We start from the raw sequence: 26,387 nt of genomic DNA on the forward strand, positions 1-26,387 counted from the left end.
GAATTTGACTATTATAAATTTGACTGCTGTAGGTAATTTGTACAAGTGGAATCATGCAGTATTTTCTTGTAACTGGCTTGTTTTACTTAATACAATGTCTTCAAAGTTCATCTGTATTGTAGCATATGTCAGAAGTTCATTCCTTTTTAAGGCTAAATAATATGCCATTGTATGTATATACGACATTTGTTTATTCATGTTGGTGGACTTTTCTTCAGTTGTTTCCATCTTTGGCTATTGTGGATAATGTTGCTATGTACATAGGTGTATCAAAAATATCTACTCAAGTCTTGGCTTTTGATTCTTTTGATATATACCTTTATTGGGATTGCTGAATCATATGGAAATTGCATGTTTAATTTTTTAAAGAACCATAATACTCTTTTCCACAGAGGATGCATAATTTTACATTCTCTCCAGCAATGCACCGAGGTTCCAATTTCTCCACATCCTCTCCAACATTTCTTCTCTCTCTCTGTCTCTCTCTTTCTTTCCTTTTTTGTTTTTTGATAGCAGTCATTGTAATGCATGTCCTGTTGGTTATTTTTAAATGTAGTGATCACTATTCATTTGCAAAGTTGCTTCAAAATAAAGGGGAGAGAAAGAATATGGAAAGAAAACCAATGAGAAGAAGTCAATGAGAACTGAACAAAGAAATTAGTCAGTTAAAAAGGGAAGTGATGTGTGTGTGTGTGTGTGTGTGTGTGTGTGTGTATTGTGTGTATACATTTTACAATATAACAGCTGCCATCATTGGAATCTTGTTGCTGGTGACTGGGCCTCTTTTGGATCTGAGAGGATGGACACTCTAATCTTTCATGCTTCTGAAATATTTCATATATTCTCAAGCAACAAGCTTAGACCATTGTGATCTTTTTAATCTATTAGCTCCACAGTACTAAAATATATTTGTGAATAATAGTATCAATAAAAAACAGACTGATGATCACCTGAGAGGAGATACTTGCAATTATCTAAAATTGATGGGGATTAGTATTTAAAATATATAAATAACTCTTGCAAATCAAGAGGGAAAACAAAGAAATCAAATAGAAAATGGGCGAAGAACTGAAGAATATGGATAAACAGTTCACAGACAGGGAAGTTTGAAAAATGATAATACGTGGGGTGGCTGGTTAGCTCAGTTGATAAGAGCGCAGTGCTCTTAACAACAAGGTTGCCGGTTCGATCCCCATATGGGCCACTGTAAGCTGCGCCCTCCACAACTAGATTGAAACAACTACTTGACTTGGAGCTGATGGGTCCTGGAAAAACATACTTAAAGTAAAAAAATTTTTTTGAAAAGTTTAAAAAGAAAAATGAAAACACATGAAAGAATTCTCTACTTCACTAGAAATCAGAGAACTGATAATTAAAACAGGAATCCACATGGCATCCCAAAGCATAGCAAAACTTTAAAAGCTTAAAAAAAAAAAAGTAAAGGCAAATGTTTGTGGGTAGGCCAAGAAAAGAACTTCCATGCACTGCTGTTGGAAATGCAAACTCAATTATTCTGGAAAATAAACTGATGTTTCATGACAGTAACTATGTGTACGACAAAAAAGAAGAAATCCCTTTCTTGAATATCCCAAAGCAATTCTTGGACAGGTCTGTGAGAAAATAACTAATGAGGATCTTTATCACAGCATTGTTTGTGGTGCCAGGGGGTGGACAGAAGCAATTTGGAGTCTATCACACTGGGATAAGATAAACAAAATTAGTGGATTCTCCATGGAATATGATGAAGCAGTTAGAAGCAACTGAATGAAGGTACATTCAGCAGCATGGAGATATAATAAAACAAAATGTTAAGGGAAAAAAAAATCAGCAATCAAGAAACAGACTGAGATATACAGAATATCATCTCTAATACCATTTATGTACATTAAAACTCATGCAAATAAAAACCAACAGTGTTTTTAAAGGGTACATGCATGTTAGAGATGTATATCAGCACATTAGAATGGGTGCCTGAAAGAGGGAAAGGAGAATGGATATGAGAATTAGAAATAAAAAGGAAAAACACAAAAATAAAACAAGAGAGGGGATTTTCAGGAGACTGTTGATGATATCATGATGATGATAATAGAACTGATGAATATGGATGGCTAGCTCATAATTCCTTAGCTGAGGGCCAAACATAAAAAAAAAACAAAGGGAATAAAAAGCAAAAGAAGAGCCAGTGAATAACATCTGATTGTTCTCTCTTAGATCATTAGGTCTCTATCTGTATATCTATATCTCACAACCCAGAACATTCCAACATAGACAGTGAGCAGCTCTACATAATAAACATGAAATCTTTCCTCTTACACTGGATGTTATAGTGAAGGCAGTAAGCAAAAAAATAAAAATAATAATGAAAAAATACAGGCAGTCAGATTAGAAGGAATTATTAAACTATCTCTATTTGCAGAAGACATAATCTTACATATAGAAAACCAAATTCAGCAGGATCACAGGATACAAGATTAATGACAAAAATAAATTGTATTGCTGAACACTAGAAAGGAACACTCCAAAAACGAATTTAAGAAAATTCCACTTACACTAGCATCAATGAGACTAAAATACTTAGGAATAACTGCAACTAAGTACAAAACTTAAATTCTGTCTCCAAAACTGTTTCTGATTAGTTCATTCACTTATTCTTTTCTTTAGATTCCGCAAATAAGTGAGATCATATGGAGACAAAGAGGAAAAACTGAGGGTTGCTAGATGGGCGGGGGGGTGGGGGTGGGGGGGAGGGTGAGGGGATTGGAGGGCAGTCGGTGACCACAGGATGGCCACGGGGTTTGAAAATTAATCTGGGGAACGTAATTTAGTGGTTACCAGAGGGTAAGGGAGTTGGGGGGTGGGAGATGAGGGTAAGGGGGATCAAATATATGGTGATGGAAGGAGAACTGACTCTGGGTGGTGAACACACAATGTAATTTATAGATGATGTGATACAGAATTGCACACCTGAAATCTATGTAATTTTACTAACAATTGTCACCCCAATAAATTTAAAAAAAAAAAAAACTTAAATTCTGGACACTACAAAACATTGTTGAAAAGAAATTTAAAAAAATGTAAATAAATGAAAAGCCATCCTATTCATGGATAGAAAGACATATTATTAGTGTTAAGAGGGCAATACTCCCCAAATTGATCTACAGTTCCTATTAACATCCCACCTGTCTTTCTTGCTGAAACGACCAAGCTGACGCTAGAATTCATATGAAAATTCAAAGGACCCAAAATAGTCACAAAACAATCTTGCAAAAGAAAAACAAAAGATAGAGGACTCACACTTCCCAATTTTAAAACTTACTACAAAGCTACAACGATGATGTCAGGGTGGTACCAGATAAGGATAGACATATAGATCAATAGAATATAATTGAGAATCCAGAAATAAACTCTTGTATTTATGGTCAATTGATTTTTGACAAGGGTGCCAGGACAACTTAGTTGCTAGAATAGTCTTTTCAACCAATGGTGCTAGGACAACTGGATATCCACATGCAAAAGAATGAGTTAGACGCCTTTACATCACATGCAGAAATTAACTCAAAATTAATCTTAGACTTAAATGTTAGAGCTACAAATGATAAATTTCTTAGAAGAAAACATAGGAGTAAATCTTTGTGACCTAGGGTTAGGCAATAGTTTTTTAGATAGGACCACACAAACACAAGTGAGAAAATAAAAAATAGATAAGTTAAACTTTATCAAAATTAAAAACTTTGTGCTTCAAAGAAGACCATCAGGAAAGTGAAAAGACAATGCACAGAAGGGAAGAAAATATTTGCAATTCATATGTCTGCTAAGGGAATCAGACAATGAATTCAGCAATCAACAAAACAGAGAGGCAACTGATCAAATGGGAGAAGATATTTGCAAACAATACCTCCAGTAAGGGGCTAATATCCAAAATACATAAAGAACTCATACAAGTCAACAACAACAAAAAACAAATAATCCAATTAAAAAATGGGCAGAGGACCTCAACAGATATTTCCCCCAAGAAGATGTACAAACAACTAACAGATATATGAAAAGATTCTCAACCTCACTAGTTATCAGGGAAATGCAAATCAAAACTTCAATGAGATACCATTTCACCTGTTAGAATGGCTATTACTAACAAGACATGTAATAACAAATGTTGGAGAGGTTGTGGAGAAAAAGGACCCCTGAATACACACTGATGCTGGTGATGTAAAGTGGTACAGCCATGTGAAAAGCAGTATGGAGGCTCCTCAAAAAATTAAGACTAGAAGTACAACATGACCCAGCAATCCCTCTTCTGAGTATCTACCCCAAAATAACTGGAAAAAATTTATCTGTAAAGATATACTTGTATGTATCCCTATGTTCGTTGCAGTATTATTCACAGTGGTCAAGACAAGGAAACAACTGAATGTCCTTCTATAGATGATTGGATAAAGAAAATGTGGTACATACATATAGTGGAATATTACTCTGCCATAAGAAAACATGAAATACTGCCATTTGTGACAACATGGATGGATCGTGAGAATATCATGCTAATGAAATAAGTCAGATAGAAAAGGTCTAGAACCATATGATTTCACTCATAAGTAGGATATAAAACTGAAACCTACAAACAAACTAAAATTCATAAACACAGACAATAGTTTAGTGTTACCAGAAGGAAAGGGGCTGCTGGGGTAAAGTAGAAAAAGGTAAAGGGGGTCAAACTTATTGTGGCAGAAGGATATTAGACTTTGGGTGGTGAACACACAATGCAATATACAGATGAGATATTATAAAATTGTACATTTGGGAAAAAATTGCTTTACCTAAAAAAAAAAAAAAACTTAAAAATGTGCAAAGGATCTGAATAGCCATTTATCTAAAGAATATATAGACAAATGTCCAATAAGTACATGAAAATATACTTAACATTATTAGTCATTAAGAAAATACAAATCCAAAGACCTAAACATAAGACTTGAAACAATAAACTGCATAGAAGAAAACATAGGTACTAAACTTATGGACCTTGGGTTAAAGAGGATTTTATGAATTTGACCTCAAAAACAAGGGAAGTAAAAACTGAAATAAATGAATGGGACTATATCAAACTAAAAAGCTTCTGCACAGCAAAATAAACCATCGACAAAATAAAGAGGCAACCAACAAAATGGGAGAAGACTTTTGCAAACAGTGCCTCCGATAAGGGGCTAATATCCAAAATATACAAGGAACTCATGCAACTCAACAACAGAAAAACAAACAACCCAATTGAAAAATGGACAGAGGACCTGAAGAGACATTTCTCCAAAGAGACATACCGATGGCAAATAGACATATGAAAAAATGCTCAACATCACTAATCATCAGAGAAATGCAAATAAAAACCACCTCACCCCAGTCAGAATAGCTATCATCAACAAGACAAATGGTAACACGTGTTGAAGAGGCTGTGGAGAAAAAGGAACCCTCATATACTGTTGGTGGGAATGCAGACTGGTGCAGCCGTTATGGAAGGTAGTGTGGAGGTTCCTGAAAGAACTAAAAATAGAATTACCATATGACCCTGCAATCTCTCTCTTTGGAATCTACCCCAAAACTCTGAAAACATTTATCAGTAAAGATATATGTGCTCCAATGTTCATTGCAGCTTTATTTACGGTGGCCAAGACATGGAAACAACCAAAATGTCCTTCGATAGATGATTGGATAAAGAAGTTGTGGTATATATACATAATGGAATACTATTTTGTCGTAAGAAAAGATGAAATTGTGCCATTTGCAACACGCATGGATCTTGAGATTATAATGCAAAGTGAAATAAATCAGCCAGAAAAAGTCGAGAACCATATGATTTCACTGATATGTGGTATATAAAACTGAAAACAATAAAGGAAGAAGACAAAGAAATGAAGAAACAAAAACTCAATGACACAGAAAATAGTTTAATGGTTACCAGAGTGTGGGAGGGGGAGTAGGGTGGTAGATGGCGGTAAAAGGGATCAAATACATGGTGATGGAAGGAGAACTGACTCTGGATGGTGAACACAAAATGTGACATAGATGATGTATCACAGAATTGTACACCTGAAACCTATGTAACTTTACTAACAATTATCATCCCAATAAACTTTAATTTAAAAAAAAGAAAATGCAAATTAAAAAAATGAAGACCGTGTCACACTTACTAGGATAGATATAATTAAAAAGACTCACAATAATAACTGTTGGCAAAGATATGGAAAGATCGAAACCCTTTGCTCTGAGAATGGTAAATTGTCTGCTATTTTGGAAAACAGTCTGGCAGTTTCGCAAAATGTTATACGTAGAGTTATGGGAGGAGTTACCAACAATACTACTCCTAAGGATAAATCCAAGAGCTATAAGTAGATATGTCCATGCAAACACTTATACACAAATACACATAGCAGCATTATTCATAATAGCCAAAAAATGGAAACAATCCAAATGTCTATAATTATGAAAAGATAAATAAAATGTGATATTTCCGACAATGGAATAAAAAAGAAATGAGATACTAATACATGCTAGAACATGGATAAACTTTTAAAATATTACATTAAGAAAAGGAAGCCAGTCATAAAAGATCATACAAGTATATATATGAATCCATTTATGTGAAATATGCTGAGTAGCCAAATATATACAGACGGAAAGTAAATTAGTGGTTTCCAAAGTCTTAGGGAAGGGCAGAATGGGGAGTGACTTCTAATGGGTACAGTGTTTCTTTGGGGGTGATTAAAACATTCTAAAATTAGTAGCGAAAGTTGCACAATTCTGTGAATATACTAAAAACCATGAACTTGTACATGTTAAATGGTTAAATTGTATTGGTAAAAGCAATAAAGTTGCTTTTAAATAAAGCCAAAATAAAAGCTTTATTTGGTTTGATTTTGTTTTTAACATCACTATATGTGTCTCTATGCTGAAAGTCAGAAGTGGAAGGGAAAGAGAACTAATTTAGCACATTTCGAGAAGAATGCCAAATACCTTGCTTTAAATGATCAATCACTTAGGGGAGAAGTGACACACAAAATAAATATGGAAATAAGCATTTTCCTCCTTCTATTTTACAGCATGATCACATTGACTGCTGTGGACAAGAAAAAGGAAATTCCAATAAATGTTTGGCTAAATATATGCAGTTATATTTAACAGTACCAGGAAATATCTTCAGAGCACTAGAACAGGACACATACTGAAAGTCTCTTCAAATTACGCATCTAGATTTGATACTAGTACTATTCACCTCAAAGAGAATGAAGACATTGTGTACCCAAAAAGAAATGAGAAAGAAAGCTTTTTATATGTGACTTTGGGAAGGAATTGTCCCCTGATGGGGCATATTCAGTGGGAGGAACCCATTATTAGACTACTGCCCTGTCGACTTCATTTCAGTACACATAGAAAGATAGGATCCATTATCCATGGTAGGACGGGATCATCTTCACCAAGATAAAAAAATTCTTACTTCCATTTCTTGGTTGTGCGTCATATTTCACATGAAATGCTGCAAATACAAATCTTTATTAGTGTCATTCATTTAACGTGACCCATTTTCACTTGTTAATGGCCAAAAATATCTACTTAAAGTGCCGTATTTATTGGGCTAATGTTGAGAGTAACTATACAACACATTCCAGAATCAACATACCGGTCTTTATAGAACTCCCTTTCTGGTGGTAATATGTTTGTTCAACTTGGTGTAAATTAAAAGAACAAGTACTTCAGGAGACAGAACTGTGTATTTTATTTTTTCATATTGTCCTAACCCCATGGAACCTAGAATCAGGTCCATCAATCCATATGTACTTAATAAATTGGGGAAAAATGATACAAAATGGACTGGAGACTACTAAAACCATAGAAATGAAATGATAGAAGACACATCTAAGAGACACATCAATCATTCTTGTTGAAATGCTACACTCCCAGAACCCCAAAGGACCTGGGTTTACATTTGTTTATAGAAGTTCAACATGGTAGGCAGGTGACATTATTTGTAGAATAAGAGAGCCCCAAATGATATAACTCAGTATTTATTGTTTATAAAATTGATTGTCAAGTTTATTTTTCTCAGCCTAAGGAATTTCTAATTTTAATGTTTGGCGTCTATTATCTGCCTGAGAAGTCTCTAGGAGAATCACAAATTTAGACAAAGCTGAATTTTACTCTCTCTACCTTTGTGCTTTTGTGACCCTAGTAGTCTGCCTCGGTGAAGATTCAGAAGTATCCCAGAATATTCAATAGACACAGTAACTTAAACTAAATGAAAAGTGCCTAAATTTTAAAAATAATTTAAAATTTGTCAAATAATCAGAAATAAGTTTTCATTTCCTTTTACAATCCCAGGGCGGCCCACAGTGCATATAACCAGTACTAAAATACATGGATAATTGTCAGATTCATTTGGACATTATACGGACAACAAAGTCAGATAATTTAAGGCAAAGCAAAACAGAAAATTTAAAAATGTCATTTTTGGGGAGCAACTGAACTTGAATGGACCCTGGATGTCTGGCACAGTCAATTTTCTATAATTTCCTAGAGATTGCGGTCACCCAGAAAGGCCGCTGTGCTTCAGCATTGCAATGACACAAAGGTCTCTCCCTGTGCCCCTGCATCTGTTCCTTTCCTTGCACCCTGGCCCATGAGCAGTTGTAGGAGGAAGATGCAGGAGGAGACAACGCATTAGAAATTAAATCATGCCTATTCTGCTCCCAAAGCAATGCCAAGATGATACCAAGAGATAATGAGACACGTGGGAAGGCTGGGCATACATTTTAATTAGTCTAGATGAACTGGCGAAGATGAACAATTCATCATTTCAAATTCTATTCAAAATAAATCAAGACATTGCCATTCAATATTGACTTAATTCATTCTTCACTGAATACAGAAACACTGAAGAAATCATGTGAGTCACAATCCTTGCTTTCATCTTCCAACTTTTTTACTGGGGGGGGGGGACAAGTAAACAATTTCCACACCTTCGGATAGGTGCTAAGTTAACAGGATATTATAGAAATCAAATGCTTTCATCCCGTCTGTGAGCTTCACTCCTGTCTACCCCAAAGGGAACTTGATTTGAGGGGATGGAAAAAGAGCTACCACATTAAGGAGGGGTAGGTGGGCTGGATGGCCGGGCTACCTTGCCTTAGGTGCATTGTAAAAGAAAAACATGCGCTAGGCTTCTGATTTGTCAAATGCTTTCCAAGGTTTGTTTGGTGACAAGAACATACATTGCAAGGGGTGGGGGACTCAATTTTCCATTCTAGTAAATACTATTCACAAAAGTGATAAAAATTTTAGTTTTATTCCATAAGTTCTATTGCTAATGAGTGCTGAGAGTGAGTTGCAGGAAAGTGGTAAAACCAGCTCTGAGGCAGGGCTCTCAACTCTTGGGGGGAGGGCAAGGAGGCCCTTGAAGCCTCCATGGAAGGTGGGGAGCAACTAAGTGTGCTTCTGCGGCCCAGGTCAATTGCACCTGTCAATAGCTCTCTGTGTTCACATGAGTTAAGTGCAGAGGGGAGCATCCAGATAGATCATGGAAAGGGGTTTTACAGGATGAGCCTTCAGCCTCCAAATGAAGAGAGGTGGTCTGCTTTATCGTGTATGACTCATTCTATTCTTCATGTGCTTTTTTAAATTGAGATATAATTAACATATAACATTGTATTCATTTTAGGTGTATAACATAATGATTTGATATATGTATATACTGTAAAATGGCTACTACAATAAGCTCAGTTAATATCTATCACCATATATAGTTGCAATTTTTTAAAAATCTACTTTCTTAGCAACTTCTAATTATATGATACAGTGTTGTTAACTATAGTCATCATGGTGTACATTTCATCTCCTGGACTTATTAATCTTATAACTGCAAAATTGTGCCTTTGCCCCCTCCCCTTTATCCATTTCACCCACTCCCATCAACCCCCACCATGCCCCCACCTCTGGCAACCACTAATCTTTTCCCTGTATCTATGAGTTTGTTGGTGTTATTTTTTGTTTGTTTGTTTGTTTTAAGATCCACATATAAGTGATACCATACAGTATTTTCTTTCTCTGTCTGAATTATTTCACTTAGCATAATACCCTCAAGATCCATTGCATGTTGTAACAAATGGCAGGATTTCCTTTTTTATGGCTGAATAATATTCCATTGTGTGTATATATGAGTGTATATAAAATGTATGTATATACCAGGGTTGCCAAAAAAATGTATATGCATGACTTGTATTCATTTTTGTTATCAGTACATATTGAGTATTACAATTTTAATACAGTTATTTCCTTTCTTAAAATGTGTATACATTTTTTTGGCACCCTCTGTGTGTGTGTGTGTGTGTGTGTGTAATTTCTATTCATTTGCTGATGGACCCTTAGGTTGTTTCCATATCCTAGCTATTGTGAATAATGCTGCAATGATCATGGGGGTGCAGATATCTTTTCGAGATACTGATTTCATTTATTTCAGTTTCACTTTTAAAACACAGCTTCTTTTAAAATCTTTTGGAATTGTACTATATTTATGCAAGATTTCAAAATCGAGGAAGAGAGGGGTGAAGAGACATGGGTCTTCTCTGTACACTTCTTTGTAACTTTCTCTGAATCTATAAGTATTTTAAAATAAAAAGGTTTTAAAAAGTCTGTTGGTGCATTAGGTGTAAAGTAAGATAATTAATAATAATGGTAATAATAATAATAAAATCTCTTCATTACAAAATATAAGTTCTGGAGGCGCATTTGTCAGGGATGTGTTTTAACTTAGATAATGTTTTAAGTACAACTATCATATATGTCACCTCTTCATCATAGGGTCAATCATTTGCTTTTTGAATTCCTGCATTCAGGGCATTGCTGTAGATGCTGGGTATAGAATACTGAGTGAAGATTTGTCCTCATGATTCTTGTACTTAATAGGGAAGACAACCATTAAAAAAGAAAAATCCTCAAAAGAAATGCATAATTTCATTGTAACAAATGCTCTCAAGGAGAGGTGCATGATGGGATAATAATAGCTTCCTTTAGAATTCTTTTAAGGACTAAATGAGATGCTATTATACCCACTAAGTTCTTCACAAATGTTAATGGTCATTAATATTTGGGGTGGACATGGAAGTCAGTTGTCTTTTAAATTCAGTCTTTCAAAAAGTGCCCCAATCACTTTTTTTTTAAAGATTTTTTTTTATTGGGGGAGGGAAACAGGACTTTATTGGGGAACAGTGTGTACTTCCAGGACCTTTTTTTTTTTTTTTTCCAAGTCAAGTTGTTGTCCTTTCAATCTTAGTTTTGGAGGGTGCCGTTCAGCTTCAAGTTGTCCTTTCAGTCTTAGTTGTGGAGGGCGCAGCTCAGCTTTAGGTCCAGTCGCTGTTGCTAGTTGCAGGGGGCGCAGCCCACTATCCCTTGCGGGACTCGAGGAATTGAACTGGCAACCTTGTGGTTGAAAGCCCGTGCTCCAACCAACTGAGCCATCTGGGAGGCAGCTCAGCTCAAGGTGCCATGTTCAATCTTAGTTGCAGGGTCGGAGCCCACCATCCCTTGTGGGACTCGAGTAATTGAACTGGCAACCTTGTGGTTGAGAGCCCACTGGCCCATGTGGGAATCGAACTAGCAGCCTTCGGAGTTAGGAGCACGGAGCTCTAAACGCCTGAGCCACCCGGCTGACCCCCAATCACTTTTTTGTAGTCTCATTCTCTTTGGCTGGACATCCTTCCACTACCCCAGTGCCTTGGGTATTTTACATGCTACCTGTCTACCCACCTGGGCACATGCAGGCAGCCCCCACCTATACAACCTGAAACATACATCGCACAGAAACATACCCCGGCACAGGACCCTGAAAAATTGGCTTCAGATTCTCTTAGCAGCTGGCTTCCCTCACAGATTACTTCAGGGCAGTTGGAAGCCAGTTTCTTTGGAGGACCTTGTAGCATGGCATTGGGGACGGTCCAAGTGCTTTTGAGGAATTGCCAAGCTCAATTTTCAAAGAGTGCCAAATCTGCCAAAATCAGTGTCTATTCCCAGAGGAGAAATCTGACATACTTTTCTGTCACAGAAATCCCTTGGGACTGTCAGTGTGGCTAGAGCCATTCACATTTCAAGCATGGAAAGGATTCTCAACATCTACGCTGAGAGGAATGGACAAACATGTGGGTTATAATGCAGGGACAAATATTTCTAAGAATGAGAGACAAGGAATGTCAGTAGAGAAAGACAAGTCTCCAAGGGGACTCTGGGAGCCAAATCATCATTAGACAAGAACCACCGGATTAAAGCATCTTGAGGATAAGCAAGATGTTTTTGAAAAGCAATCAACTCATTTCATGTTGGGGGTGGGGAAGTTGATTATGAATCTGAAATTCATGATAAATGGTGATGAGAGAACGGAGAGAAACTGAAGATTGGGTAAGGAAGATGATAAGTTTGGTCCTACTAAAATTGAAAGGCTGGACAACAAGAAGTGTCCAGAAGACAGCTCGTCATTCATGCCTGAAACTTTAACGAGGGGCTGCGATAAGAGGACATCTGAACAGAAGGAGCTGTTGAAATAATAGAAGCAGCCCAGCATGCTCAGGGAAAGTCAGGAGCCACTTGGTGCCAATAAGACTCCAACCTTACTGCCCTCCCAAGCACACCTCTTATGGTACAGATTGACCTGTCACCACCTCCTTGTTCCCTGAATCTCCATATAGATCCTGCACACTTCTTTCTTCCACAGGATCTATTTCTCTACTATGTGTGATGAGAAGAGACAAAAGTAGAGGGCTGAAGACACCAGCTGCCATGGCTGACTTAGGACAAGATACTGAACTCAACTTGCTGCAGTCCCTCATCTGGAAATGCGGATAATGGTATTTTCTACTTCACAGTGTTTTGGGGAATATTTAAACTTGTAACACAGTATCTTTCAGTACTAAACCAATGTCAACTATTATTAATAGTTTGAAAGAAGCAACAGAAGAATATACGCAAAGAAAAAGTGGTCATCTACTTTCAACCCAATATAACATAAAAATAGCAATTTAGATTGTAACTGTGGACCAACAAAATTCATGACACCCCAATTTCAAAACATGCTGGACATTTGTGTATTTCCACATATGTATTTAAGGATACACATATGTGAACACACACATATGCATATATCTACATATATAGATATACATGTGCCTTCAGGAAATGTCACTGTACCTATTTTTCTTCAGAGCATTTGCTTGTGTTGCAATTCTACATCTATCTTTCCACTAGATGTAAGCATCATGAGGACATAGGACATGCATGTACTTATGCAACACCATGGACCCATTGCCAAGCACTGACAATGGCACATAGTAGGAGCTCAATGACAAGTTGGTGGATAAATGGATGGGTGGATGGAGAAGTTAGTAATGAGTACAGAATGGCATCCAAAGATTAGCTACAATAAAAGGCTTTCCTAGACAAATATTATCCCAGCATCAAATAACTTGAGGGAAAGTGGATTTGTTTACTTCTCTAATTCCCTACTAGACTTTTAAATGAAGATTTTTTTTTTAATTTTGAAAAATAAAATAAATCATGAGTGAATCAAAATGAATTTCTGAATCATGAATATGTGATGTAATATCTAAAAAAATCAAATTTCTCCCCAGCCCTGATACTTTCCAATTTTATGTGTAAGCCAACTAACTTGAAGGGGTTATACTCAACCAACTTAAGCAGCAGGTATTTACTGAGCACTGATTATGTGTACATTTTACTAGCACCACATGAAAATGGCAAGATGCATGCTCACAAAGGAGCTATAATGTTCTAAATGATACAGACGTATTTTGAAAATTTGCATTTGCAATAACTGCCACTAATTGAATTCTTCTTATGTTTCAAACACTCTTCTAAGCACTTTTCAAGGCTGATCACTTTTAAACTTTATGATGACTCTCTGAAGAAGGCATAAATTATTACCATTTTTCTTATAGCCATTTTCTATTGAAGAAATTGAGGCACAGAGGGACTAAGTTACTAATTCAAGATCACACGGATATTCAGAGCCTACACTTGGGAGCCTGTGGTGTTTACCACCACGCTTTATTTACTCTCAGTAAAGCAGCGGAAGGTGACAGTGGGATATATGGTCAGAAATTAAACGTACAGAGTTTGGCTTATCTTGATTATTATTATTATTATTTTAGTTTTCCTTTGGACAGTATACCCAGGAAATAAAAATAATCTCCTATTTGCTTTAAGAAACTGCACATCCTTCTTGGACCCTCTGAAAGTAAGTTGTTTCAGACAATTTGATCCCTTACAATGTATGTTGGTTTCATTTCCTGGCACTTGGGGTGACCACATCCCAATGTGCTATTCTCAGACGAAGTCAAGAATAACATCACTGTCATAATCATGGAATTATGATACTTCATCATTGACTGATGTGTAAAGATTTCCAAAAACAGCTAAAATGATCCGAGTAATTCTTGACCATTTGCACAGTTACTTAGAGTTTCTCTGTGCCTCTTTACTCACTGGGATGGATACAGGATAAGGGGAAATTAATTACAATTTGTTGTGAAACATCCATTTGCTACCAACCCTAGGTATTTATTTATTTATTTATTTATTTATTTATTTATTTATTTATTTATTTATTTAAGTGTGTTTTTCCAGGACCCATCAGCTCCAAGTCAAGTAGTTATTTCAATCTCATTGTGGAGGGTGCAGCTCACAGTGGCCCATGTGGGGATCGAACTGGCAACCTTGTTGTTAAGAGCACCGCGCTCTAACCGACTGAGCTAACCAGCCGCCCCTACCCTACATCTTTTGACTTTGTTGAAAGTCCATTATTTCTACTCAGGTTAGCAAATGCTTATAAAATTATGACTTTACAAAAATAAATGACATTTCCTCTTTTCCATAATTCTGATCCTCTCTGTCAGTTAGGGATTGATTTTGGTGACAGAGGTTACCAAAGAAGAGGTTTGGTTTCCTCTCCCATAACATGAAATTTAAATGTAGAAGTCAGGGCTAGCTCCATGGTGCCACAATGTCTCCCAGGGCCCAGTCTTCTTTCATTTTTCTACTGACATCCTCTTCTATCCTAAGATTGCTTCATGATCTCAAGATGGCTACTGGAGATCTAACTATATCATTCCAGACAGAAAGAAGAAAGAAAGAGAACAGGGAACAGGGATACTTTTCAGAAAACTATACCTTTAAGGAACTTTCCAAGAGCTCTTATCCAATGGCTTCTACTTAACCTATATCGGGCATTGCCATCTTCCAGGGAGGCTGGAAAACGTAGATTTAAAGAAAGAAAAAAAACTGAGTTAACTATCTAACAACATAGAGTCTGTTACTAAGAAGGTAAAAATAGAACTTAATTAGACAAATAGCAAGCTCTGTATCTCCTGTTTTAAAACATGTCTACAAATTATTGGATAGTCCCGTCATTGAGAGGTGACATCTATGTCCCACCCCCTGAATCTGGGTTGGCATTAGTGACTCACTTATAAACAATAGAATGCACAGGAAGTGACACTACAAGACTTCTGTGGCTAGGACACAAAAGACCTTACTCCTGGTTCTCTTGGAACACTCACTCTCTTGACACCCCTACTGTGAGAAGCTAAAATCACATTGAAAGGTCACAGGTAGGTTGTCAGTCCCAGTTGGGGACAGTCTTTGAGTCAGCCCAGCCCAGGCGCCAGACGTGTGAGTGAAGGAGCCTTTGATGACTTCAGTCTCCAGCCATGAGGTCACCTACAGCCTTATTGTCTTTCAGACATTGAGAAGAAGAGATAAACCATTCCCACTGTGACTTGCCTGAAAGCCCACAGAATCTACGAATTTAATATAATGGCTATTTTAAGCCACTCGGTTTTAGAGTGGTTTGTTATGAAGCAATCGTATCCAGAATACCTCCCTTCCTCCAAAATGAGACACTGGCTCCTAAATATTTCTAACACATTCTAGTCATATATCTACACTTTCTATAACTTCTATTACATAGGGCCTGAGCATTTTCAATAAATGTTTATTGAATGAACATACTATATACAGTACTCATACTTTGTTCTAGTTACTTTTTAATGTGCCATCTTCTCTGCTAGACTGTGACTGCCAAGGCAGAGACCATCTCTAAGGGCACATGAATAAAACTTTGTGGAATTAAAAGTACAATGGATAACTTTGGGGCTCCATTTAAGAATATACGGGTGTGCTTGCTTCAGCAGCACATATATTAAAAGAATATACGGGAATGGATTTGGCTTCCCGCTGTAACAATGAGCACAAAGATTTGTGTTTTAGTTTTAGTAGAAAGAAATATATAGATTTCTCACAGGGATACAACAAATCAGGACAAAGGAATGCCAACTACAATCCTGTATATAGCCTGGACCTATAGACCATACTGTAATCATCTCCTGGGTCTTACCAACAAACAGGCTTTACCTGGTCACACACACACTTGCAGGTGTCTGGCCCTGAAGTGGAATGAAGCAGGCATTTGGTGACCTGGGCTCACTTTCTGAAACTTCTTCCACCTTTAAGTCAATCAGTGCCCCGAGTAAGTATAGCTGAGATGCTGACTACACTCCACATACCCAAGACTGTGGCTTGGTGCATGGTAGTTACAGAAGAAGTCTTGGGCACAGTGACATAGTCCATGTCCTCTAATAATCCAGTGCTATTGGGCAGGCAATTTTCAATACCTGAAGTTCCACAGCGTATTTACCAGAATGGGTATACTAGGTCACGCTGCAGTAGCAAACATCCCCAAAGTATCAGAGGCTTAATCCACCAAAATTTATTTCTCACTCTCTTGTAAATCTAACGTGAGTCAGTAGACCCACCTTGACAAATACTTTCGATTGCTAAGGGAGGACAAAAGAATGTGAAAAACCGTACACTGGTTTGTAAAGCTTCCATCAAAACTGACACGTCACTTCTACTTCATTTCATTGGCCGAAGAGCATCATGTGGCCACATCTGATTAAGCAAGGATGGAGAAGTTCAGTGTACCATGTGCCGAGAAGGCAAGAAGTCATAGCACTATAAATTGCAGGAATGACTATTTGAGATGTGTGCATGCCTCTACCCCCCTTGAAATGCAAATTCTCTCGGGACTGGGATGCCACATGGCCCATCAGCAGCCAGTAATAGCCTCATGTGGGTATTATACCATATTTTTCTTGAGAATAAGTCTTGATGTGATTGGGAAAATATTCATGGAGACTAGAAGACAATAGTGACCTAGATCACAGAAAGATGACATGGGATTATCAGAGAACTCTTACCAAGAGGCTGCTGAGAAGTAAACAGAAAAGAGAAACTTCAGTTTGGGAGGAAAGAGACTTTTGAAACTATCTAGTCCCAATTCTGCCCCTATATAGCTAGAAGTTCTTGGACAGACCCTTCTACTTCTCAGGTTCTTGGCTCCCAATCAATAATTTAAGGCTATAGAGGATGTTATTTCTAAGCCACCTTGCCACCTTGCCAATATATAATATAATCAGACTTTCACAGATGGGTGGAAAGAGAGGTATGAAAAAGCAGTAGATTGGATGCCCACAAAGAGAAAGTTAATGTATATTTTACAGGCAAGGAGTCACCGTCTTTCCAGACTTTCCAGCTTACCACTGCCTACACGGTGCTCAGACCTACACCAGGTTCCTTTCAAATAATTTCTATTGTCAATTTAAGAAAGAACAAATCCTCATTCTAGGTTGGGAGGGAAAAGAGCCAGCTCTCTTTACATCTAGAGCTGCCCTTCAAAATACAAGCTTATTAACCTCTGAAGAAAAGAATGAAGGGCTCCTAGGACCAAACCCAGCCAAGAGAGACTCCGAGGGTAGGTTTTATTAATACTATAACCCCTTCCTTCAGGAATTTTATGGGGACCTGTCAGGCAGCGTGGACGTTGGCAGCAAACATTGCCCAACTGCTTGGTATCTGAAAGCCTTGGTTTGAAAGCATATTCTCTGCAGGGTCTTGATGTATTTTTAAGAAGACAGGTGGGAATTACTTATTCCTCCCAGTGTATGACTTCTCATTTTTCTTCCAACAGAAATGGAGAATGGATTGCTTAGGGATTTGCAAGCTTCCTAAGCATTTGGGGAGGTGGCAGTTAGAATGACAGTAATGACTTAGATTTCCTCTGAGGGTGGTCTCTTCATTACTGGAACAGCCTAAGCTCTGGTTCCTTCATTCACACCCTGCCACTCCATCCACTGCTCCACTTCCCACTCTGACCATCACATTTGTACCCTGCAAGCTGGTCTCTCTCTTTCTGGGACAGTCTGTCAACCTTATCTGCCACCTCCTTCAAATGAGGCACTGGAACAAACCCTACAGAGTTCCCTTTCCCTTCCTCCCTGCAACACACACGCATACACACATGTACGCACATATGGACATACAAGAGAATTTGCACTTAAGTGAACACTGTAAACAATCTGAGAAATGCACAAGGAGTCTTAAGAAGAGAGGTATGGAAGTGGGGTAAACCAGCCCCATCTATTTCATTTTGGTGAGGGGTAAGAAGCGAAGGTTATTGGTTAATTATATGTACCTGACTGTAGAGCAAAGAAAGAAACTGAGTTTCATTGGGTGAATTCACCCAAACATTCACCTCTTTGTCCTATTTTCCTAAAAGACAATTTGGAGAGTGACCATATTCTACTTTATGCAGCAATACAGAAGAATCTCACAGATGTAATGGCAAGCACACAAATGGGTAACTTTTTTATGTGAAAACACCAAAAGGAGTTGGGGCAGACAAGTCAAGATAATGCCGGGGTAGTGGCTAAAAGGAGATGTGAGGGACTTCTGGGGGCTCTTCATGTCCTGTTTCTTCATCTGAGTGCTGGTTATGTGAGAGCATTGATTTTGTGAAAATTCATTACTTTTATGCAGAAAACAACAACAAAAATCTAATCATACCACTTCCCTGCTTCAAGGGGTTTCTTGGCTGGCCATTTTCTATATGAGATTCTAAATACCCAACTCAATTGTCACTTCCCTCTGCCTTGACTTCCCTCATCCTTCATTACTCAGTTATAACACAGACTACACCACATGGCAACATCTAATCTGTGTGTTCCCGCAATTAAATCCTGAGTATCTCTAGAGCAGCTACTGGTCTTATCTTTTGGGTCTGAGTGTCTAGCACAGTACCTGACATGTACTAGACGCTCCATAAATGTTTGCTGAACAAATGGATGAATGAATGAATTAATGAATGACTTCATAATCAATCCTCCTTAGAGCTCCAGGTCATCTTGGTGCCAGAAGCACAGGGTCACATGCATGGAGAAGTGTGTTAGGAGTCAGCTTCCTATAGTCCCGGCTCCCTCTGCTTGACATACGGCTCATCCTTTGACTCACCCCAATCTGGCCTCTGGCTCATTGTGGGGGGGTCTGTCTGAGGCATCTGGTATTGTTCAGCACTTCACCTTCTTAAAATATCATTCTCTGCTGGCTTCTCAGACAATACTCTCTAGGTTATCTTCCTGCTTCCCTGACAGTTACTTCTCAGGCTTCTCTCTGGCTTCCATTCTCTGTTCCTAAACACTGAGGCCTAAGGCCATCCATCTTCATATCTCACTCCCCACACTCCTCACACCTATCTCCCACAAGCTAATGTCTCTCAGCTTTGGGATGCTAAAACTCAGTGGCCTACTGGAGCGCTATTCTTGGGCACCCCACAGACCTCCAAGATCTAATACCCGACACTGAAGTTACCTTTTTCTCTCCCAAACCTATTCCTTTTCTTTCATGAAGATCCTCATTTGGCAGGAGTGAGTGGGAAGAGAAGCCTGTGGTGTTGGTGTTGGAAGAAGGAACAGTTTGAAGTGAGGTGAGATTGAAGAGTCACAAAATTGGAAAAAGTGGTCCGAGTATGAAAATATTTAAACTACCAAAGCCAAGGTTGAGTCTCATGGATTTTTCTGGCCAGCTGCTTTTATTTTACCAGAAGTGGGAAGATTGACAATGGGGTATTGGTCCAGACAGAAACAGAGCATCCCTAGCTTCTGAATACTTATCTTCTAAAATCTCATTTATAGAACAGTTGTGTGGAACTCACAATGTATTTTCTCATTGACCAATGTAATAGATATTGGCTATAAAGACTCAAGTTAAGCTAAATAGGGGCTGAGCTCTTCCATATGTGGAATCACTTATTCTTTCTGGTCGTTCCTGAAAGAGTCCCATGTCCCTTGCTAAATCCTATGAGCTGAGCTCAGGAGTCAGAGGGGGCAGTGGAAAGATACGAGGTACGTGGCGTCAACCTGTAGCCATCTCCCGTGGTAAAGAGATTGGGGATGTGAAAGAGGTAGGGAGTCAAGGGCACAGAGGTGGATGCTCTGAGGGTCTGTAGCTCTTTCGACCTGCAAAGTACATGCCTGTTGCTTCTGGTACCAACCGCCTCATTTCCTTGGGGGCACTAACCTTCCCTCAACCTCAGCCCATGTCGAGTAGGTAGAGTTGGCCCAACGCCCATTCAGTTTCTAGGCTGAGCATGTGACATTGGCCTGACCAATAAGATCAGACCCTGGCCAGAGGTACTGGTTCACAAACCAGCAGAGCCCAAAAGGGCTCAATTTCAAGACTTCTGATAGAATTATTAAGAAAGGAAACTCAGCTAGAGTTGCCTGAAGGCTCCATCTAGTCACAAGGAGGGGAGTTTACCTGGAGATGGAGCCAACGCTGAGATAAGCTGGGCCCAGGAATGTAGAGAAGGGGACTGAAGCCTCATGACGTCATTTGAATCCTGCAGTTGTCACCTCCTCTAAAATGTATGAGTATGCCATCTTTGACTGAATGACCTCTCTTCCGCAAATCCTTTCCAGCACGACTGCCAGAAGCACGCAGGCATTATTTTCTCCCTCTCCAGTATCCCAGTGACCCATATTGTCTGGAGCTCCCAACTTAAATCTTAAAATGGACAGTTAGACACCTTAAGTTTATCAAATATATGCCACTGGAGGGCAAAAATGAGCAAAATGCTGTCTCTGGCCTTAGCCCATAGCCTGGCTAAGTGGGAGAGAAGGAATATAGCTGGTTGATGAAGAAAATAAAACACGGAGAGTTAAAGTAACTTTCACAAGGACTCACAGCTACTAAATGCTGAGTTTGTATTTAAACCCAGACTCTGATTCCAGAGCCTGGAAAATTTTACCATTCATATTGTCTCTCTTAGAACTGTGAAAGATATTGGTATAGGCATTTTCCTCAGTGGATTTCCTCTTGGAGAGAATTTTTAGTTAGTAAAGCTTTGCCCAATGGCATACAGAGACCTGGGTGAAGGTGGGGGCTAGAAAGGGCTTATCTTTACCCAACTCTGGGTGGTTCCTGGAGACAATTGTTTGTTCTGCTTGTGGACACATCACAAGCTAAATGGATTTGGAGAGTTTCAGCTCCTGCTTTCCCTTTGCCAAGTTCAGCTGACAGTCAAGTGAGGTGAATGACATTTGTGACATGAACTCCAGCCCCTCCTTACCCCAGTCTGGTTCCCTGAGGAACTGGAAAAGTCATAACTATTGATTCTGGCTTCCTTTGGCTGCCACCTTGGCAGTAGTTACTTATAATTCCATCACTTCTCCAACATTTTCTATAAACTCACTCCACACTTACCCTTGTCCTGCCTTCCCTCCAGTATGTCACATTCACACTTAATGCAGCAGAGACTCTAGATGCTAGGAGAATAGTACAGAAAAGATAACCTCTCTGGAAATCCTAAACTGGCATAGGATTAATCCTAAGTTTTTAAGGATAAATCCTAAGTTTTATCCTTGGAACAAGCTCCCTCTTATTATTTCATTACCTAAGCCAAGAGGAAAGCAGCCTATCCTAAATTATACCTGCTTCAAAGCTGGCCCATTTGTCTATGGCTTTGGCCTCATTAAAAAAAAATTAAAAATTAGAACACTGTCTTTTGAAGACTGTCACTAAATTGTCTCTCAGTCTTCTTTAGGCCAAAGCAGCCAATTCCTTGATTTCTCTCTATGGAAATTATTTCTCCACTGTCTCAACAACAGATTCTCTCGTCTAGATCCTTGCTACTCAAAAGGACCCCAGCTACTGGGCCATGACTGTCAGTAACTGCAGCATCCTTGTGTTATTTATTCATGGGTACTTGCTGGAGAAGTGAAAGGCTTATATTTCAACTATCAAAATTCTGACCTTTCAAAATAGTGGGCTTTCTAATACAGTTTTTTGAAAGTCAGCATTTGCTTTTAAACTGTTAAAATGTCAATTTCAATTTAAAAAATCCTTACAGATAAAGTTATTCTTTTCAGTCTCAATTACTTTTTACTTTCAACTGTGTATTTGACACAGAACCAGTTTCTAAATAAACGTCTAATGAAAAACAGTTTCATTGTAAAATAAAACTAGGCAATTTAATACAACTTGTTTCGTTGGAATATGATTTATCAATATTCAAAATTAAATTTCTGTAATAGTGATAAACTTTCAGTCTCTCCTTTATATTCAAAAACAACAACTTCCCATGAGACTAGAACGTTTGTAGAGAGGGTCACGGATTTACGCACTGCCTGACTTCTTCTAAAATAATGCACTCTTTTATCCTTGAAGTAGTCATCTTGAGTAACAACAGAGTTTCTCAGTCTGTTCTCCGGGTTATACAGGATAAGATACCACCGTCTGTATGTTTCAGTCCACAGATTTCTTTTGTGGCCCATTTCCAGAGGGTGGAACTGAGCATTCACTTGACAAAACTTCAGCTTCTGAATCAATTTTATTACAGTGGTACTTAAGAGCTGTATAAGCTGGAGGTATAACATAACTCCTTTGTTCCCCAGCAAGCCACTGCGGTGGCATCTGATAATTTATACAGGCAGCTGATATCCAGCGATGACCTGAACTGGTGAACTTGGATAAGGAGGATATGCCTGAATATACTGAGTTATCATCATGGTTGGAAGCTGCATATGAGTTTCAATGTTTGGATTGCTCCGGACACTCTAAAATTGTGGGGCACAAGGGGGATTGAAAACCAAATGACATGGCTGCACATTAATTTCTTTCCTGATTGCAGGGCCCAGTTTCAGTTTTTTACCATGGAAATTTATCTGTGATTCTACTGTCTTTTGCACATCATGTCATTATAAGAAGAAACAAATCCACAGCCTTTGGACATACCAGTTCGATCTATGATTATCTTCACTTCTTTTACTGAGCCAAATATATGAAAAAAACTTCTAATTTTGGTTTAATCCATCCTAATATCAAATTCCACCAACAAACACTGTGTTTGGCATGATTCTGAGTTCAGGTGAAAAATAGCCTTGGCTGGTCACATCTGTGGAGGACTGGGTGCTGGCCTCTCTGGAGATGGTTGGACTTGGAGCCTCAGAATTTTCAGGAGATTTATCTTCCAAATCACTGATTCAATCCTCTGCTTCATCTAATCTAGTGTTAATTACTTTTAATATATTCTTTGTTTCAGTTATTGTATTCTTCATTTCTGACTGGTTCTTTTTTATGTTTGCTATCTCTATTTTTATGTTTCCTATTTCTTTGTTGAAGTTCTCACTGAGATCATTGAGAATCCTTAGAACCAGTGTTTTGAACTCTGCATCTGGTAGATTGCTTGTTTCTATTTTGTTTTGTTCTTTTCCTGGAGCTTTGTTCTGTTCTTTCATTTGGGCCATGTTTCTTTGCTTCCCCATTTTGACTGCTTCTCTATGTTTGTTTCTATGTATTAGATAGGGCTGCTATGTCTCCCAATCTTAGTAGAGTGGCCTTATGTAGTAGGTGTGCTGTGGGGCTCAGTGGTACAGCCTCTCCAGTCTCCTGAGCTTCAGGTTTGTCCCTTGTGTAGGCTGTGTGTGTCCTCCTATTGTAATTGATCCTTGATTGCTGTTGGCACATCAGTGAGAGGGATTGACACTTAGGCTGATTGGTTGTGAAAACTGGCTGTGACTATAGTGGAGTAATTTTACAGGGGCTGTCCCTAGAGAGCAGGATTCGTTTTAGTGGGGCTCTGGGGCCTGCCCAGTCTGTCCTTTGGGTGTGTCGCTCTTGGAAATGGTTGGCTAATGATGCTCCAGTGTAGTCTGAAGCTTGCCACCAGGTGTGTTGTTTCTAGGGCCTCTTGGGAGGGGCTCTGGTGCAGGCCAGGGTCAGATGCTGCCTGTACCCTGCCTGGAGCCACTTGTGAGTTACAAAGTGATCTGCAGGTGGTTGCCACTTGTGCTGGCCTTGGAGGTGCCTGGGAGAGGCCAAGCTGTGAATGGAGGCTGGCTGCTGCTACTGCCGGGCTTGGATCTGCCTATCAAGAGATACAGGGTATGCTGAGGACAGATGCTGCTTGTTTGGGGTTTGTGAACTTTTGAAAGATTTTTCAGAAAGTCTGCAGCATGAGACAAGACAGACTGTTTGTATGGAAAAGCCACTGGAAATGGCTTGGGTGGGCTCACAAGTTGGGTGGGGTGGGGTCTCAGGGAATCACCAGGGCAGGGAAAATGATGTTAGCTAGGAGACTGAGTTATGGTACCCACCTGTGCAGGCTGAGTGTGGGGAGGGCTACCACTTCTGCTACCACTTCTGTCTGGGAAAAAGCTGCCCCTCCAGCCCTTACCCTGAAGCCAGACAATTCAGTTCCTCCCTATATGTCCCTGGCAACTTTCGAGCTGCTGCATCAGCACTGAGGCTCAGAGTCAGTGAGTTTGTCAGTAAGTCTGTGAGCAGGCCCTTTAAGAGAAACAGTAGGACTCCAGCAGCCTTCCGTCTCACTTTGCCACAATCTCTGCTGGTTTTTACAACCAGGAGTTATGGGGATTTCTCTCCTCAGCACTGGAACCCTGGGCTGGGGAGTCTGGTGTGGGGCTGGGACCTCTTGCTCCTCAGGGGGGCACTCTGCAAGCGAGATATCCCTCCTGATTTTGAACCACTACACGTGGTTGTGGGACCAGCCCACTCAGAGTCCATGCCCCTCCCACCAGCCTTGAGGTGGATTATTCTGTATATCCTTATTTATAGGACTTCTTTTCAGTTAGATTTCAGGTGACTCTCAATATGGCTGTTCTATAGTTTAGTTGTAATTTTGATGTGGTCATGGGAAGAGGTAAGCACAGCATTTACCTGCTCCACCATCTTGACTGGAAGCCCACAGCAGCAACTTTTAATCATTGATTGAAAGCTTCTGGGGCTTGGTAATTTATGTTTTTTTTTTTTCAGCCTGTCATACACATAGGCTGAGCAAACTCCCAAGGCCAGGAACTTCAAAAGAGAGATGCTTGTGCTGGCAGTTTGCAATTCCTCAGCTTCACCATGGCTTCAAGGTCTTCCTGGATGGCCCTGCTTGCATCCTTAGCCCAGCTACCAGGTCCTACCCCCGGCCCTGCTGCATCAGAGAATCTTACTTCACCAGAGATTTGCCATTTCCAAAAGGGACTGCACTGTGTTACAACTCCCAGCTTTTCATGCTATTACGTCTGCCTGAAATGCGCTTCCACATATTTAATTAAACTTTTGTTAGGACTCACCTCACGTATCACATCCTTGATGAGTATTTTCTGGTTCCTCCAGAAAAACTGACTATTCCACACTTTGTTCCATCTATAGATGTCCATCTTAGCTCCTGTAGTAGTTTGTTTCTCTCTCATTTCACAAGATTGCCCATGCTTATTACATTGAAACTCCCTGAGTATGAGTACCCTTACCTACCCCTGAATACCTAGTATTAACAAAAAAAGACAATAAGATCTATGCTCTCTGCAGATGGAGAAAGCAAATTCTGAGTCAACAGTTTTTCCCAGAGAAAGAGATTTATTCATCAGACCAGCTAAACAAGGAGATAGGAGACAAGTCTCAGATCAGTCTCCCCCAGACAAAGACTTGGAGTAAATTTAAAGGATAAGATTAGGAAGGGGCTATCCATATTTATTAATTCTAATTTAATGGCTCAGATAGGGTCATCTTGGAACTAAGTCATCTTAGGTAAGGACTGTGAAAGGGGCAAAAGAGAACAAAGAATTCCAATCTGGCAGTTTAATTAATCAGTCCTATGTGTGTCTAAATTTGGTTCCTGCATCGGATCTTCCTTATTGATGGACTCCTCACTTCTTAATTAACTCTGGGTGGTAAAAGTAGCATCTCTGCTACTTAAGTTTCATGAATCTTGGTTCCACTGTGCTCATGAGGTCAGCTTAGGGTCATTTATCTGTTACTGTGTTCCCCCGAAAATAAGACCTAGCCAGACAATAATCTCTAATGTATCTTTTGGAGCAAATATTAATATAAGACCCAGTATTATATTATATTATATTATATTATATTATATTATATTATATTATATTATATTATATTATATTATATTATATTAAGACCTGGTCTTATAGTAAAATAAGACCGGGTCTTAT

At 39.0% G+C, this 26,387-nt stretch overlaps 1 pseudogene; it reads right to left on the reverse strand.

Moving 5' to 3' along the window:
• Positions 1 to 25,598, reverse strand: part of LOC117015798 (deleted in azoospermia-like) — a 32,025-nt pseudogene extending 6,427 nt beyond the window's left edge.
• Positions 25,599 to 26,387: the final 789 nt, after the last annotated feature.

Source organism: Rhinolophus ferrumequinum, chromosome 23 (assembly GCF_004115265.2).
Source record: "Rhinolophus ferrumequinum isolate MPI-CBG mRhiFer1 chromosome 23, mRhiFer1_v1.p, whole genome shotgun sequence".
Classification (NCBI taxonomy): Eukaryota; Metazoa; Chordata; class Mammalia; order Chiroptera; family Rhinolophidae; genus Rhinolophus; species Rhinolophus ferrumequinum.